This window comes from Tupaia chinensis, unplaced genomic scaffold (genome assembly GCF_000334495.1).
Source record: "Tupaia chinensis unplaced genomic scaffold, TupChi_1.0 Scaffold000159_1, whole genome shotgun sequence".
Taxonomy (NCBI): Eukaryota; Metazoa; Chordata; class Mammalia; order Scandentia; family Tupaiidae; genus Tupaia; species Tupaia belangeri.
This window is the reverse complement of record NW_006159630.1, coordinates 4,687,213-4,695,626: the sequence shown is the minus strand read 5'-3', so window position 1 is coordinate 4,695,626 and position 8,414 is coordinate 4,687,213. Positions and strand designations below refer to the sequence as shown.

The window sequence follows — 8,414 nt, the reverse complement described above, 5'->3', positions numbered from 1 at the left end:
TGGCAAGTGGACCGTGATGGTTGTGAGAGGACCCCCTCAACCTGCCAGCCGTCATCACGAAGCCCAGCATTGCAAAACCCAGTAATGAAAGCCAGGCCTGCCCATCGAGACGCATCGACGGCCCTCTGCAACCTCCTGAGGCGTGGCTTCATGAGTCAACCCTGCAAGGAGACATGGGGTTGGGGGCAGAGAATCGCAGCTCCAATCTCTGTGTTTTTCTTATCTATATTTCAGTTTCATGAAGGCTGGTTTCTTTTAGGTATTGCACATTCTTCCCCTCGACCTTAATTTTCTACAAGATCTTAGGCTGTATTCAATTGCAAAGAACATGCCCCTTTAAACATTTATTTTATTTTATTTATTATTATTTTTTAAGTTTGCTATAGGGCATGTGTGCTCACAGGGTGGGGGAGTGTTGGGGGAAGTGAGAAAGAAAGCTACCAGGCCCAGGACTTGAACCGCCGTCAGCTATGTGGGAGTCTAGCACCTTAACCACCACGCCACCTACTGGCCCTTGACCCTTCTATCAGGTCATTAGTGTGAGGGGCTGAGTCAATCTAATATGCAGTTAAGTCTGGACTTTAATGAAGTAGTAGATTGACCACTGACTTCAAATGTTCTGAGGTCGGGCTCAAGTCTTTCTCTTAAGAGCTTGGAGGAGAGGGGAGGATGAAAACCTCAATGCGTGTATGAAGTGGTGGGTAACATAGGCCCGCGGGCAGCAGGCGTGTCGGGGGCATTGCAGATGTGAGCCTGGCGTGTGTGGTGACCTTATGGAACAGGACGTTGGTACAGTGCAGGCTGGTGACTCTCAGAAGAAGGCGTGTCACTGGGGATGGAAGCCATGAGGCTGCCGTCCTGAGGAAGGGCCTTCTTTCCTGAACCCAGTCACTTCAAGACCCCCAAAGGGGGCCAGCAGTTGGCGTAATGGCTATGTCGCTGAACTCACATGTAGCCAACCGTGGTTTGAGTCCTGGACCCGGTGACTTAAACTCATGCCAGGTGCGTGCGCGTGCGTGCCCAAGATCCCGAGAGGAGAATGGAGGAGAAGGGATTGCGGCGTGACCATCCCCCCGGGGGGTGATTTCTCGCTTTCTGTCTCTCTCTGTCTGTCTGGCGAGCACACATGCCCTATAGCAAAAACCTCTCCAAAAACAAAAAACCCTGAAGACCTTCTCGGGACTGCCGTGGGTGGGCCGCAGGCCGCTGCTTCTCCCGAGTCCGTCCTGCAGTCCGTCCCACTGCCAGCCCAGCACCTGCTGCAGCGCCCTCAGAGGGATGCACCATCAGAAAACAGAAACTTCAGCAGTCCTGGCTGCAACCTCCGGCCTCGCCCAGCAGGAGGGCCCCCAGGAGCAAACCTGCTCAGCTCCCCAGACTTCCCTCAGCGCTTTCTGGCTTTTGTCAGCTCAAGGCGGCCCTTGAAAACTGTGGAAGCTGAGGGGGGGTGTGCGCCTAATAAAGTAGTGTTGTAATTTAGCAATTACTGTAACCCACACTGGCAATTTAGGGGGTTTCTGATCATTCTCCTTTGTACTCCTTCTCTCTCTTTGAAAAATATGCAGCTTTAATAGCTTCCTCTTTAATGCTGAGGCGGGTGTTTGCCACCCTGTCCTCACTCGCCCGCAGATGGTGTCTGGGCTGCTCCGCAGGGTCACGGAGGTCGATCTAAGCGCAGCTGCCCCAGAGGACGGCCGGCCTAGCTCTCGGCCCTCGCGCTGCCTTCGGAGCTCAGCACTCATCTGCCGGCCTTATCTCCAGGGTGGACGCAGCCTGCAGGTGTCTTGCGCCCGCCTGCACGGTACTACAGTCCGGCCGTCTCCTTGCGGCTTCCTGGACGCGTGTGTTATTTTCGTTCTTCTGCCTTCACTGGAGCAGTTCCCTGTTTGTGCACTTGAGAATTCGCTGCTGCTGTCCAGACCTTCCCTGTGCCAGGCACTCCGCCGGGTACCAGAACTGATGTCCTGCAGGACGGGACTGCTCTTTCCGGGAGTCTGCAGCGGGGTGGGAAAGAGAGACTGTCTCATGACTGCACTGGCGATGCCGGGGCTGGCAGAAGGTGCGGCGGCCGAGAACGGCATCCAGAAGCGGGATTCGAGATGGAGACAGCCCGAGTCTCCCTGATGGTCTCCTACACTCCTACAGTGTGTGGGCTACTGAGGCATGTAAGTATGCCTAGTGCTTTGTCTTTCGTGCTTTCTGAATGCAACTTTGTATCCCACTGGAGCAGGCTAGTTTAAGATTGAGCAGATCTCGGTCATTTCGAAATTAAGAAGGGCCTCCAGGGAGAACAGTCTACTCAAGTGCTGAGTCGGGGAGGTCTGTTTGAGGGATGGTCAGATGAGAAACCAGGAGTGGGTGTTTGAAGGAACAGGGTAATTACTCAGGGAAAAGCAACGGACTGACTGTGGAGGGTGATGTGCACCTGCTTGTATCTCGTACTTACAAATAAGGAGAACAAGTTGCGCTCTTCGAGACAGTCTGATGGTGCTTCCTCGCTGTGCCCCGTCTCCCCGTAACTGGTTACAGAATAACTCCCGTCTCCAGCCTTGCCTCTTGTTCCAGTGGCTGCAAGAAGAAGTAGCAGGGGACTTCTTGGTGTAATGGTAATGTTGCTGGACTCCCGCATAGTCGACTGGGTTCTACGTCGCTTGACTCCCATGTAGTTGACCGCAGTTCGAGTCCTGAACCCAATGGCTTAAAACCCACTCCAGGCGCATATGTGTGTGTGCCCAAAATCCCGAGAGGAGAATGGAGGAGAAGGGATTGCGGTATGGCCATACCCTCTGGGGAATGATTTCTCACTTTCTGTCTTTCTCTGTCTTTCTGGCAAGCACACACGCCCTATACCAAAAACCTCTCTAAAAAATAATAAGAAGAAGCAATGGGACTTAGTTTGGCCAGTAACACCAATATTTTCTAAGTAATCTGCAATGAATTTGATTTTTTTTTAACTGCTCAATATTTGGGAGACCAATTTAAATTTTTCAAACATTCAGTGTCTTAGGATTTGTTTAAGCTTGACTATTAATTGGTGTTTTTTGTTATTTTAAAAAATTGTGGTTAGGGGACCAGCAGTTAGCGTAACGGCTATGTCGCTGGACTCCCACGTAGTAGACCATGGTTCGTGTCCCGGACCCGGTGGCTTAAACTCACGCCGGGCGTGTGTGCGTGCGTACCCAAGATCCCAAGAGGAGAATGGAGGAGAAGGGATTGTGGCGTGGCCATCCCCCTGGGGGGTGATTTCTCGCTTTCTGTCTCTCCGTCTCTGTCTGGCGAGCGCACGTGCCCTATGGCAAAAACCTCTCCAAAGAAAAAAACAAAACAAAACGGCCCATGACACTTGGACATCGTCAACTAAGGTAAAAACAACAATCTCTAGGTGTGTCACTGCGTGAGAACCCTGAATGCGGCAAGAATGAAAGAGATCGGGGACTTTATATATTCAAAATATGTCGGCTATATCGGTAGTAACATGAAGTCAAGCCACATATCTTTTACAAAATATATTCAATGAGGAAAAAAATCCAGATAACTGCCACCACACATTAGAGCCAGAGGTTGCGGGTTGCCATGAGGCCCCGTGTGCCCATATTTCACGCTCTGCCTCCGAATTTCCAGTTTGGGTCTGGATATAGATAGTCCTTGTAGGACTTCACGTACATCAGACAGGAAAGAAGGCAGATGGAAGGAGCCCCTCTGGAAGCTGAAGGGTATTTAGCCATGGACCTGTTTCTCCGATGTTGGAAATCTGCAGCTGCGTAACACATTACCCCAACACCCAGGGCCTTAAACCCGCAGACATTTCTTCCCTCCCGGTTTCAGGAGCAGCATAGCTGGGTAGTTTGGTCTCTGGGTCTGGGGGTGGGGGGTTGTCAAATGTAGGGGACTCGCTTGGGCTGGAGGATCTGCCTTCTAGGTGGCTCCTTGCGTGGCTGCTGGCAGGAGGCCTTGCTTCTGAGCCACGTGGGCCTCTTGCCAACATAACCACTGGCTTCTTTCAGAGCGAGGGGTCCAAGAGAAAGCAAAAGAGACACGCGATGTTGTTTCTAACCTCACCTTGGTGGTGACACAAAGCAACCTGGGAGGCAATGCAGAGGGCATACGTGTGAGGGTCACCTTGGAGGCTGGCTGTCATGATCTTTTTATCTACTTTAGATACAGGTAGAAATTTATGTGACCTTTGAATCAGACGGTTAGAATGTTTTGTCTGTTTTTCCACTTGACTATCAAAGACTGAAAGTGATTTTTATCTAGTGCTACAAATGTAATTCTGGAGCTTTCTTTGACCTTTGACCATTTTCATCTACTTATATAGATGAAATATGTATATATAAAAATATATAAAAACAAATATATATGAAAAAATATAAAAATATATAAAAAGGCAAAAAGAAGATAACAACACTAAAACCAAACATTAAACAATTATTTAATTTTATTTAATAATATTATTATTATTTTAAATTTGCAATAGGACATACAGACAGAGAGAGAGAGAGAGGGAACGTAAGAAAGCAAGCCACCAGGTCTGGGACTCGAACTGTGGTCGACCATGTGGGAGTTCAGTGCTCTAACCACCTTCCCATCTGCCGGCCCCTCAAACATACTTTTATAACAGTAACTTACTTATTAAAAGGATAGTTTAAAAAAAATGAAAATTATAGGCCAATTTCACTCCTGAACCTAGGTACCTAGGTGTAAAAATTCTTTTTTTTAAGAAATTTTTGCTAGAGGGAGTGGGCACAGGAAAGAGACATACGGGGTGGGGGGGGGGAGAGAAAGTAAGAAGACATTTCCCAGGGGTGACGGCCGTGCTGCCATCTCCTCTGTTTCTCCTCTCAGGATTTCAGGCATGCACACACAAGCTCCCAGCATGTTTCTGGTGATGCCGGCTGGCTCCCCGGATGTCAGATTCCGCAGAAAATATTAGCCAGCCCATGGAGCAGTGATTAAGGTGTCTGGATCCCACATGACCAACTGCATGGTTCAACACCTGGACCTGGCAGCTTGAGAAACACTCTAGGTGCGGGTGCGTGTGTGTGTGTCAAAATCTGAAGAGGAGAAACGGAGGAGGGATTGTAGCGAGACCCTTCCCCAGGGAGAGGGCTTTCTCACTTTCCTCCTTTCTCTCTTGCAAGCATGTGTGGCATCTGACAAAATGTAAAAGAGAAAATATTACCAAACCAAATCCAGCGAGACATTTAAACAAACAAGCAAATAAAAGCCAGCTCTGCTCAAGTGAAGTTGGTTGCTTTAAACATAATTCATCAATTAACATTAACCGTTAAAAACTAAATGAAGGAGAGGGAGCCAGATAATGGCACAGCAGTGGGGCATGACCCTCTGTGAGACTGATCTACGTGGAGGATTACGGGTTCGAGTCTGGAGACCTCCCAGAGCATGCTGGGCACGTGCACGCCCCTGACCTGGGCTGGCTGGGGCTAAGGGTGCACTATGGTGTCAGGACCCTCTTATGGGTGCTGCCTCTCTTTCTGTTTTTTGCTCATGGAAGAAAAACATAAATTTTTAAAATTAAAAAGAAAACATAATAGGAAGAGAAAGAAAATATGTATACACTCTTTGATACTTACCTTCACATGACCATTTCCAGTGCTTTCATTCCTTCTTCTGGGTTTGAATTGCCACCTGGTGTCACTTCGTGGTCCTCTGGTGGTTCTCACCCAGTGCAAGTTTCTCTCAAGGGGACCTCCGGCAATGTCTGGAGCCGTGTTTGTCATGACTTGGGACTGCTATGGGCCAGTGATATATTATAATGGTGCAGACAGCTCCCCACAACAAAGACTTATCTGGTCTACATGTCAGTAATGCTGTGGTCGAGACGCTCTGTTTAGTCTGAAGGACTTCCTTCGTGTGTCTTAGACAGTCGATCTGCAAGCCATGAATGTTGTGGTTCTGTTGATCTGGGAATGTGTTTGTTTTGCCTTCATTTTTAAAGTTTAACTTCACTGCATATGTGAGTATTGGTTGACAGATTTTTTTTTTTTCAGCATTTTGAAAAAGTAATTTCACTGCCTTCAGGCCCCCGATATTTCTGATGAGAAGTCAATCGTAACATATCATTATTCCACTATCTGTAATAAGCGTGTGTGTGCGTGTGTGTGTGTTTTGCTATTTTTAAAATTTTCTCTTGGTGTTTGGCAGCAGTTTAGTTCTGATGTATGTGGGTGTGTGCTGCTTCGCATCTACCCTACTTGGGGTTTGTTGAACGTCTTGATGTGTAGATTAATGTTGTTGCCTGTTTTATTTGCTTGTTTGTTTTTTATTGGCTGGGGGCACGTGTGCTTCACCAGAGAGTGATGGATAGGGGGAGGGAGAGAGTACCCACCCAGTAGGGCGTGAAAATGCCACAATCCTTTCTCCTCCACTTCTCCTTCTCGCCAGAATTCTGGACACACACACACGTATCCAGCATGTTTCTCAGGCCACTGGAACAGGGATCCAGCTCCTGTGCCCACCCTGTTTTGTTTTTGCTTTTATTACTATTAATTAAATTTGGGAAGTTTTCAGATATGTATTTTTAAAATTATTTATTTATGTTACAATTAAAGTATGAATTTATTTTAGTACAAAAAATTTTGAAATTCATTCATAGCTTTCCCATTACACGTATTTCCATGCGCTTTTTTTTCCTGAACCTTTTTTAAATTAATTAATTTACATTCATTCCCTAAGCATCGCCATAGTATATACAATGTGATTTCCCGTTCAGAATATACTGCACAGTGGTTTAATCATACATGTTATCATCATCAATAATTTTCCATTTCTAGTTTCATATACATATATATATGTATATATATGTGTGTATACATATATTTATTTTACCCCTATTTCTGACTCTCTGCCCTTTCCCACCCTCCTCCCACACTATCTCTGATGTCTACAGTTGTTTTCCATTCTTTTTTCACCCATGTTTTATTGATCACACAATTTCTTATACAGTCTAATTACTTTCAATAGAAAGTTCAGTTGGTAATTTCAAGAAAAGCAGTTTTAACTTTAATCAGTCAAAGATATGCTAAGGAACTTTGCTTAAAACTTAAAGCCAGGATGCAGGTTAGGATTCTGTTCAAATAATAGGTACATGAACCTATTGACAGCTCGCAACCGGACAAAAATCCTTAAAACTGGGAAACAAAGCCTAGAAGAAAATCAGCAATGTTTTAGTCAAAAGTCATAAAATGCTATTTTACCAGTTTAGTCTCATGCACTTTATCTTCTGTTGTGGTTTGATCTTCCCGATTAAATTCTGGGATATAATATTCAACTACAGACTTGTCCCTATGATTAAGTTGGTCATTTTCTTAGTTTTTGAACTCTCATTTCTGTGTATCTGTATTTAATTTTCCTGGTATAGCACTCCCTTCAGAACTTCTTGAAGATCTGATCTGGTGTTGGTTAATTCTTTCAAGTTTGTTTATCTGAGAATGTTCTTGTCTTTCCATCCCATATGAAAGATAATCTTGCCGGATACAGTTTTTTTTTTTTTTTTTTTTTTGTTAAAATTTTTTTAAAAAAAAAAAAAAAAAAAAAAAAAAAGTCAGGGTTAGCAGGTGGAGGGGTGGTTAGAGTGCTGGACTCCCACATAGCTGACCATGGCTTGAGTCCTGTACCTGGTGGCATGTGTGTGTGTGTGTGTGTGTGTGTGTGTGTGTGTGTCTGTCTGGCTATAATGTGTCTTGGAGAAGATCTTCTTGGGTTGATTCTATTTGGAGTCCTTTGTATTTCTTGAGACTGGAATTTTGAGTGCTTCTCTAGGTTTGGGAAGTTTTCTTCCAAGATTTCATGGAATAGATTATCAATGCCCTTATGAGTCTCTTTGCTTTCTGGAATACCAACTATATGGATGTTTGGATGTTTGATGGTATCTAGTACTTCTTTGTATATTATTCTAATTTGGCGGGACAATTTTCTCAGTCTTTGTGGTGGATTTTTCTAGACTAGCAATTTTCTCTTCTTTGTCTGAGATTAATTTTTCTGTATGATCTAGTCTGCTTTTAATCCTTTCATGGGAGATTCTAACTTCCTGTATTGTAGCTTTCATCTCTAACAGGTCTATTTGATTCTTTTTTAAAGTGTGTAATTCCTCTTTGAGATCTTACAAGAATTTCCTCACCTCCTGGAACTTGTCAGCTCCTTTCTCTTGCCTCTTCTGCAGTTCATTGTCTCTCTTCTCTTCCATCTCTGTTAGCTTCATCATTATGAATGTTCTAAATTCTTTATCAGACATTTCCATGATTTCCATTGAATTGTGTGTGGATGAAGAGGAGTTATTCTTTTCCCTTAGAGGAGAGGTATTTTCTTGCTTTCCCATATTTCTCATGGCCCTGTGGTGATTTCTAATCATCAGATGGATGATGCATCTCTTCCTAATTTTTGAAGTTCAATCT

At 45.0% G+C, this 8,414-nt stretch overlaps 1 long non-coding RNA gene across 1 annotated transcript; it reads right to left on the bottom strand.

Moving 5' to 3' along the window:
* Nucleotides 1-1,380: 1,380 nt before the first annotated feature.
* LOC102492931 (uncharacterized) lies at nt 1,381-5,724 on the bottom strand. The gene is made up of 3 exons (XR_334141.2): nt 5,595-5,724; nt 2,447-2,568; nt 1,381-1,994 (listed from the first exon to the last, which is right to left on the bottom strand). It is a non-coding gene; the product is annotated as an uncharacterized LOC102492931 (long non-coding RNA).
* Nucleotides 5,725-8,414: the final 2,690 nt, after the last annotated feature.